We start from the raw sequence: 8,759 nt of genomic DNA on the forward strand, positions 1-8,759 counted from the left end.
TTTGTCTCTCTTTTGAATAAAGCTCAGAATTTCTGTAGTTTAAGTGTGAAATCTGTTGGGATCTTAACAGTTGGTCATCTGATCTGGTCACGTTTCTATGTGTTGGGAAGCAAAGAGCTCAGTGTGGCCTTTTATTTTGTGACAGAGTTTGTTCTTGGGTTTGGTGGTGGCTTGTGTTGGCCTGAAGTCAGAAGTTGTGTGACTTCTTTGTCCATAAGAAGACAGAGGAGTTGCTGGAACAAACTTAATGAATCAAGATAGCATGGAAAACTGACCCTGGTAGGGATATTTCCTTGAAAATGGTTTTTTTTTTCTCTACTTACAATGCAGTGGAGAGCACACGTTTCTGGGAGTCCTGCATGTGCCTTCTACTAGCAAGCACCATTTGGTTTTGTTACTTTTGGCTGTGTTTCAGGTGACAAAACTAGCCAGGAGCAGATGGCCTTGATCCTGTGGGCTGAACTTCTGCTGCCTCGGATGTGGCTGTACTCTGCTGCCTCTGAATCCAATAGTGAGCTGGAGCATATTAGCTTTTCTGTCTGTTTATCAATGATCCACATTTTTAAATTTCCTTAATACATGGGGGTGTTTTCCAGATGGCTCCTTCTATTTTATTTTTTTATCTTCCATTTTCACTGGGATGATCAATTAAAATAATGCTCGGCCTGCTAATAGTTTGATCATATGAAACTTAACTTTCTCTAAGTATTTGAGAGGTAACCAGCCCTCAGTGATTCCTGAACCTCTGTATTTCAGTACTGGTATTTCAGTTCTAGCTGAATCTTTACGTGATATAAATAGCTCTGGGTGCTGGCAGGAACACAGCGATAAGAGCTGTGCTGCCATTCTCCCGAACACTGCTTGTTCTTCCACAATAAAGATAACTTGGTGACATCTGTAGCCAGAAAGTGGCATTACTGAAATCTGCTCTAGGATCCTTTCCACATACACAGAACAGGTTTTTTGAACGGTTAGGAGTGTAACACATTGGATTTCTGTAACTGATAGTAGCCCACCTCATGCTAAGGAATAATTCAGTTGACAGTTAAGTGGTAAATGTATACAGCAGCCTTTTCCTGCAGTGATGCTGAGCCCACTAATTTATACTTCAAGCAGCTTTTTTTCACGCTGCTGTGTGATGCTGTGCATGTTGTGGGACTTCTGAGTGAATTCTCACACCTCCCCACGAGAGGGCAAAGTTAACAGCGCTGTGAGACACCAGACTTGGAATTTCCGAAGTGTGGAGCAAAGTAAATGTTTAACGTGGAACCTTCTCTGTTAGCACTTGCTTCCTGTCCTCTTCAATAAACCAAAACAAACTAAAAACTCCTCAACAAAACAGGATTGTTGAGAGGTGGATAATGGGCATAGAATTTTAAAAATATATTTCTTCATTTGAAACTTGATCCTGAAATTAGGCTGAGCAAAACTTTGCCTTTCAGGAAAGTGTTTTCAGTGACAGCAAACTGAGCTGTGACTCTGCGATCACCTGAAAAGATAGAAAGGGATTTGAGAGGCTCAAGCAGATTGTCACTTGCTGTTCCAAGGTCTCCTTCTTCCCAGGCTTGCTTTTACTTCCTCTCAGGCATTTATGACCAGGAAACAGGGATATTATCAAAAGACTATTTAAAACATTTCAAAAGAAATCCATTGCAGCTGGAGAAAAAAACCCAAAATCATTGAAAAGGGATTTAAAAATAAAACTAATTGTATATTACAAGTGTTGTTTATTATTCTGCAATTTTACCAGCTCAAGAACCCAGAGTATCTTTCCTTCCACGCCTGTGCTTGCAGATGTGCTGTGAGCTCGCTGGAGTTGTTTCATGTTTACTTGAGTTATTTTGTTGTCTTAATCCTAAAACCTGCTGGCGATGTTCAAATGGGGGTGAGTACGACAGTGTGACCCTGCCTGTTCTTGTCTTTGTGTAGCGTCTGATCTTCTTGTGAGCTCCTAGTGTCTGCAGCTTAAACCTCCATAGTTTTATCCGGAGACAGCAGGAGCGTTGCCGTATGTGTAAATGAGTGGCCATCCTGGGACACACAACCTACAGTGTTTTATTGCCCAGGATGGGTGCTATCACCCCAAATGTTTTACTGTATATTTTGCAAAGTAATTTTATTTAAATTTTTTTAAATTTTATTGTCCTTTCTTGAACTTCTGACTTCAGGCTGTGAATGTGCTTTCCCTTGTACAGTGCATCTTTAGAGGCATGCTCCAAAGCCAGTGACAGATGTCAAAACAGCTGGTTTGCAACAGTGTGTGGGCTACAGCTACAAAATGCCACTCTCTTGCAAACATTCAAGCTTGGTTATTTACCTGCAGCAAGACACGCTGGCATCCTTTGTTCCTGATGCCTTTGTTTAAAGCAGTCCATCAGCTTCGGTTTACAGCCAAGTGAGTTGAAGATTGAGGCAAGACAAAACCTGATCAATAACGGGAAGCACAGACCTTTTTTCAGCCCAAGTAGGTGAGCATGTGCTGTGAGTATGATTTTCCTTAGACTCTCTGTAGCTCAATAACATGTTAAATCTCAGAGTAACTGGGATATGGGCTGTGCTCCATCAAAAAAACCCTAAAACCCTCCATGGTACTTGTTTACAGGTAACAAACTAGTTGTTGCAGCTTCAACTGCAAGAAAGATTTCAGTGATTGGAGACTGAAAACCTGCAAGTGAGTTATTAAATCAAGGTATAAAGCTCTTTTGTTTCCTTAACATCCTGTGCGTAGGAGAAGTAAGCCATATCCAATCACTTTGAAACAGTAATTTAAGGCAGTATGCTCCACCAGCTTCAATATATGACTTATAAGTGTCAGTATGGAAATGCAGGTTCACCAAAATGCTTTTTGTACAATATTCCGAATACTGCCATGGTTAAAGCTTTCCAGGCTCTCTCAGCCACTTCCAAATCAGCATTTTGGGTTTTGGGGTTTTTTGGTTTTTTGGTGGTTATTCTGATTTGGGTTGTTGAGTTGTTGGGTTTTTGTGCTCAGATGACAGAACATTTTACTCATGCTGTATCCCATCTGACATCAGGCACCTGAGCCCTTCCGCAGGATGTTGGCAATTTCTTCTATTTTCTTACAGGAGACCAAGGAATACACCCTAAGTGCACGAGGATGCTCCAATCCCAAAACTCTGCGGACTGGCTTTTCTATATCACTTGTCCCATGCTATCACGTGGGATCACACCATAAAGGAAGGTTGCTGAGCCACATGGCTGAAGACGAGGGAAGGGAAGACTTTGGAGTGTGAATGCTCTGGCTTGCTTCCAGCCCTGATTGTAGTCCACCTTGAGAAGAGTTGTGTGTGAGATAATACCATGTAGGAGGGATGTTTGCCCTCCTGGCCAGAGGGGAAAGCTGGGTGGGATACGCTTAGCTCTGTAAGGAGCTGAGATAGTTTCACTTCCCTTTACATTAATGACAGAATTACTCACTTCTCTTAAGTAGAACAGCAGGAGGAAGGGAGTACATGTGACTACAGATGGGAGTAGTTTTTCTTGCCACAATTTGCATTACTGGATGATGTCACAGCAGGTACTTGCCCACACTTTCTCCTTTTGGTGACTTGGAGCCTCCAGTTCTGACAGTTTGCACAGAATCCTGGAATGGTTTGGGTTGGAAGGGACATTAAAGCTCATCTAGTTCCAACCTCCTGCCACAGGCAGGGACACCTTCCACTAGACCAGGTTGCTCCAAGCCCCATCCAACCTGGCCTTGAACACTGCCAGGGATGGGGCAGCCACAGCTTCTCTGGGCACCCTGTGCCAGTGTCTCACCACCCTCACAGGGAAGAATTTCTTCCTAATATCTAATCTCAATCTCCCCTCTGTCAGCTCAAAGCCATTCCCCCTTGTCCTGTTACTATAGGCTCCTCTCCAGATTTCTTCTAGGCCCCCTTTACATACTGGAAGGCTGCTCTAAGGTCTCCCTCGAGCCTTCTCTTCCCCAGGCTGAGCAAGCCCCGCTCTCTCAGTCCGTCTTCATAGGAGAGGTGCTCCAGTCCTTGGAGCATCTTTGTGGCCCTCACCATGCTAAAAACTTTGGTGAAAGTTCTGGTGTATATGGTTTATTGTGCAGTACAAAAATAAGGTAAATTTATCCACATCTGGGAACCCTGTGGGAAAAACCTGGGCAACCTTTTTGGGTCTGGCCTCCACCAAAGACCAAACTTTAGTTGTAAGCAACCTGGTTTGGGGGGCTTTCCAGCCTTTGAGATCTCTGGCTTCAGGCACTTGCTTCTGCAGGTGCATTGCAAGCAGTTGTCTAGAGCATCTGGATTTCCAATACTGTCTGTCTCAGATCATGACTTGTAAGGGAGTAGATACACGTGGCTTCCAGTTGCTACAGAAATACCTGTCTCTGCTACTGCAGTATCTGATGCGTTCTGCAGCGTGCCCTGCTCTGAAGACCATCTGAATGCTCCACCACTCTCTGAGGAGGAGGTTTGCTTTGGCGTTGTGGTGGATCCCTTGCACAGACCTCAAACCCCCAGCCTGGGAAGGGTGGGTGGGTGAAGGCTGGGACGGGCGGCAGGAGCCTGGCCGCAGGGTGGGCTCGGCCGCGCGTGCGGGCGAGCAGAGGGGGAAATGAGATCACTTCTGCGGCTCTCCCTTCTGCAGCCCACTTCCTCCTCATTTACACCTCGCACGCTGGCAGCTGTGGCAGAAGGAAGAGCTGTGACCACAGGGATGGAGCTGCCTGTGCTGGACCCGCCTGCGGGAGCGGAACCAGCATGCAGCCTCGCCCCCCAGCACAGAGGTCCCGGAAGTGGCTGTGGCTGAGCCGCTGACCAGCTCCCCTCTTCCCTTCCTGCATGGCCTGTGCTCTCAGAAACAGGCTTTTGCTTTCTATTAAGACCTATTTCTGCTGCCTTCTGAGCCTCATAGAGGATACTTGCATCTTCTGGAGACTAAAAGGTCACAGGGATCCTCTATGAACTTAGTGCCGTGGGGCTCCTGGTTGGTGTCTAGGTCCTTGGTCAAATGTCCTTCAAGCCCAAAGGAGTTGTTTTCCATGGTGCTGGAAGCTCACCTGGGTCCCTATAGGCTCATAGCACATGTTCAGTACAGTGGGGTTATTTCCTTCCCCCTCCTCCCTGAGCTCATGCAGCCCTGATGTCTGCAGGTGCCAGCAACCAGTGCGTTGCTGCAAAGGCAAGTGAGCAAGCCCTGCGCTCTGCTCAGAACAACACAGAATTAATTCTGAAGTCTTCTTTGAACACCCCCTTCCCATCAGGAAACCTGGCAAGAACTAGGAGACTCCTGATGGCTTACAACTGGGGAGTGAAGGTGAGCTTGGCTGTGGATAAATGGGTAATTGCAGAGCAAGAGCAAGCCAGGAGCACGGGCTGGTGATGGAAAGGGAGCAGGAGTGTGAGGGGTGGAATCAGCCCAGAGGAGGATGCTTTAGCTACAGGGAGTTCCAGGCACATGAGCTGCTGTGAAACTAGAGCCTGAAGCTTTAGTTGGTGACTAAATGTCAGTGCTAGCACATGTTTCCTTGGAAGAAGACTGAGCATGGCAAGGTAAACAAGCACGCAGGTTGTTTGGCTACAACTTGGGGGAAGAAAGCAGAAGATTTTGAAGCTGATTATAAATTGCTGATTTTTGTCTCTTGGTTTCCCCTGCAAAAAATACACCGAAGGAAAGCTGTGCTTCTTGCAGAGCTCCAGTTCAGCTGCAGCACTGGGCTGCAGAGATGCCATGCTCATGTACATGGATACATCTGTGCCACCCTGGAACAGGACATGTCCTTAGCTATCCCCTGGTGATAAATTGGGTGGACTCCTGTTGAGAAATTCATCCAGGCGAACTTCCAGAGCTGTAGTTTAAAGTTAAGTTGTCCAGCTGGCCATTTTAGCTTTTCCCTTTTGGCCATGTAATGAACAAGCTGTTTGCTTTTTTCTGTTCATCTTAAATTAGAGGCAACTACCGCTACCAGCAGCTTCTGAGATATGGTAAACCTTCTGCTTCCAAGAGCAGGTGATTAAATTTAGTAACTTCTTCACTTATGTCGTCTTGATACATTTGCACTGCCTGTGCACACTTCAGCCAAGCAGCAAATGAAAATTTGATGTGGGATTTAAAGATAAAATTCGAATTTTCTTTAATTTTCAGAGTCGTCACTGACCACAGTGCCTGTAAATGAATGGCTGGAGGCAAATGTTGGTCTTCACCCTGCGGCCACTCCTCTCTTTCTGATGAGGTCCAACAAGTGAGATGCTGCTGTGACAGAGCCACTTGCTCGAGCCTACCTGATATTTTCTGTTTGCAGTTTCCCATGAGCCTGCAGATTGTGATGGCAGGTGATTGTGACTGTTTCCGTAGGTGTTTGTCTAAGCCCTCCCAGGCTTGTTTCCTGGAGCAGCTTCTTCATCTTCCCATCTTTTTTTGCCTTTGCAAGGGTGCTCTCTGCATCCTCCCCTTGTCAGGCAAAATGCTGGAGACTGAGCAGGGCCAGAGGCTTTCTGGGGATGCTTTGCACCATCATTCCTTGCAGAATGACCTGCTCAATTCTCTCCAGTTCTCCATCACGGTGGGAGAAGCAGCAGCCCATGGAGAAACATTTCTGTTTTGCTTTGCCCCGACTCATCCAAGGCTGTGGCACTGCTGGGGTGTGGGCTGTGAATGACCCTTCTCTTGGTTCTTCCACTTGGGAAGAAATCACGTTTCTTGCACAAAAACAAGGGGCATGCTGAGGTGCGGTGATGGGGTTGCTGTTTTCTGTTGCAGTTTCCCCTTTCCCATGTGGTTCTGTGCTGGGTGCAGCAGGGCAGGGGTGACCAAGGAGGCTGCCCTAATGTTGCCCAATTTTTCTCTTGGTTTGAGGGTTGTTAAGGGAAAAAGATGATTTGGAGGAAGAAGGAGGTGGGAGGAATGGAGGAAGCTCAGTGGGTGTAAAACTATATGGGGATTCCCAGACCTCCCCTGCAGCTGCATGAATTGCAACTGTGTGTGTGGACACTTCTCCAAGCATACGAATTTTCTTCAGTGTAATCTCCTATGCCATTGAGCTGGACTGGAGCTTCATGAAGAGCTGATCAGAGCAGCGGCTCCTGGCAGCTCGATCCCTATCCCTTTACTGTGCTCATGTTAGAAAACAAATAAACCCCCTCAAACACACATCCACTTCTTATCAGGAGGGCTGGGTGGGGGCATGATGCTGCTCGAGAGGAAGAGGAGGGGAGCAAGCAGCAGCGTCGGGATGTTTTCAAACCCACCTGGCTGCAGGATGTGGGGAAAGTGTGAAATGCAGCACTGCTGCCAGATGCCCCAGCGCGGAGCTGGTGACTGCTCTGCGGGACCAGCACTGGCATGTGGCTGCTTTCTGTGGAGGACAGGGTGGGTGAAACGTGGCCGGGTGGTGTAGGGGCTCTTCCATCCCGTGGTGCCCTGTCAGCGAGCACCTTCACTGCTGGGGAAAGGGGGCTTCGCTGGCTTGGGTTTGGTCAGTCAAAGCATGAGTTGGGTATGAAGCAAGGGATGACGTACATTGTTTTCTCTCCCAGCCCCTCCTGGGCTGTAGGGAAGAAAGTGGTTTGACCTTTGGGACATCACCTTGTTTGGTGGCACCACATGAAGGAAATCTCATCAGAAGGTCTTTGAGGAGCTTCCAGATCACCCAAGAGCGGAGTATTACCACAGGTGAGGATGCTCAAGTTTTACAGCTTCAGGACTTCCCAGCCCTGGAGCGAATCTCTGCCAGCTCCTGTGTCTCTGAGCATTGGATGAGCGGGTTTAGCGTGAGTTGGGCTCGCGACAGGGTTTTGGGGATGAGGAGTGGGTTTGTAATCATTGGCCTGTCTCAGCCCTTTGTGTGACCTTGAGCAACATCATGGGAATTTTACCCTGTTGCAGAGCTTCTGCCATCTGCTCTGGTTCACTTGGATGAGGAGTGCTTCTCTCTTTTCCTTCTTGATTTTTATACTTCAAACTTCCTTGAAAATGGAGGAAATGAAACCACAGGGCTTTTTTGTGAGTGACATGGGAGAGCTCAGGCTCCTTCCAGAGAAGAAATGAAATTTAGGGTGAAAAAGGCAGAAAAAATCCCTCCTTCACCATTTGTGCTGGCTGCAGGAGTTTGGGGGCCATTTGATCTGGGATGTTCCTTGGTGGGATGCTTGGTGTGCCACAATAACACTGCTCATCTTCCGAACTGCTGCAGAAGGTCGCACCAACGCTTGGGATGTGGAGCACAGACATTGCAGGGCAGTACCTGCTGATCCCACCAGGCAGGGTCCTGTTGCAGGGCTGAATCTTTCTCTGCAGTTTTGATTCCTTTCCCAGCTAGGTAAATCCAGGCAAACTGTTTTCTCCCTCAGCAGATGGACTTGCTGGGGATTTGGGTGCGCATGAGGACCCTGGGAAGAGACATGGGGTGGGAAGGGAGATAGAGAGCAGGGATGGATGGGAGTGAGTAGAAACGGGGCCTCCTGTTCATATTGCCTTGGAAATGTGGGTTTTTGTCTGACTCTGTCTTAGCAGATGTAGGAAAAGCCATTTATGATGACTTGCACAGGGATTGGCACTTGGGAGGGCTCTGTATCTGGATGGGTCTGGGTGCTGGGTTTGCCAAAATCCCGAGCAGCCCCAGGAGACCCAAAGGTCTGCAGGTGGTGGGATCTGAGCACTCTGAATCTCACCTGGGCTGGGCACTGGTGTCCCAAAGTGGGGACTCAATCCGGAGACATGTTCACTCTCATATTGGGATGTAATGGGAAGTAACAGCATCTCCTCCCTTCCCTGTGGGAAGGACA

Source organism: Strigops habroptila, chromosome 8, assembly GCF_004027225.2.
Source record: "Strigops habroptila isolate Jane chromosome 8, bStrHab1.2.pri, whole genome shotgun sequence".
In the NCBI taxonomy this organism is placed as follows: domain Eukaryota; kingdom Metazoa; phylum Chordata; class Aves; order Psittaciformes; family Psittacidae; genus Strigops; species Strigops habroptila.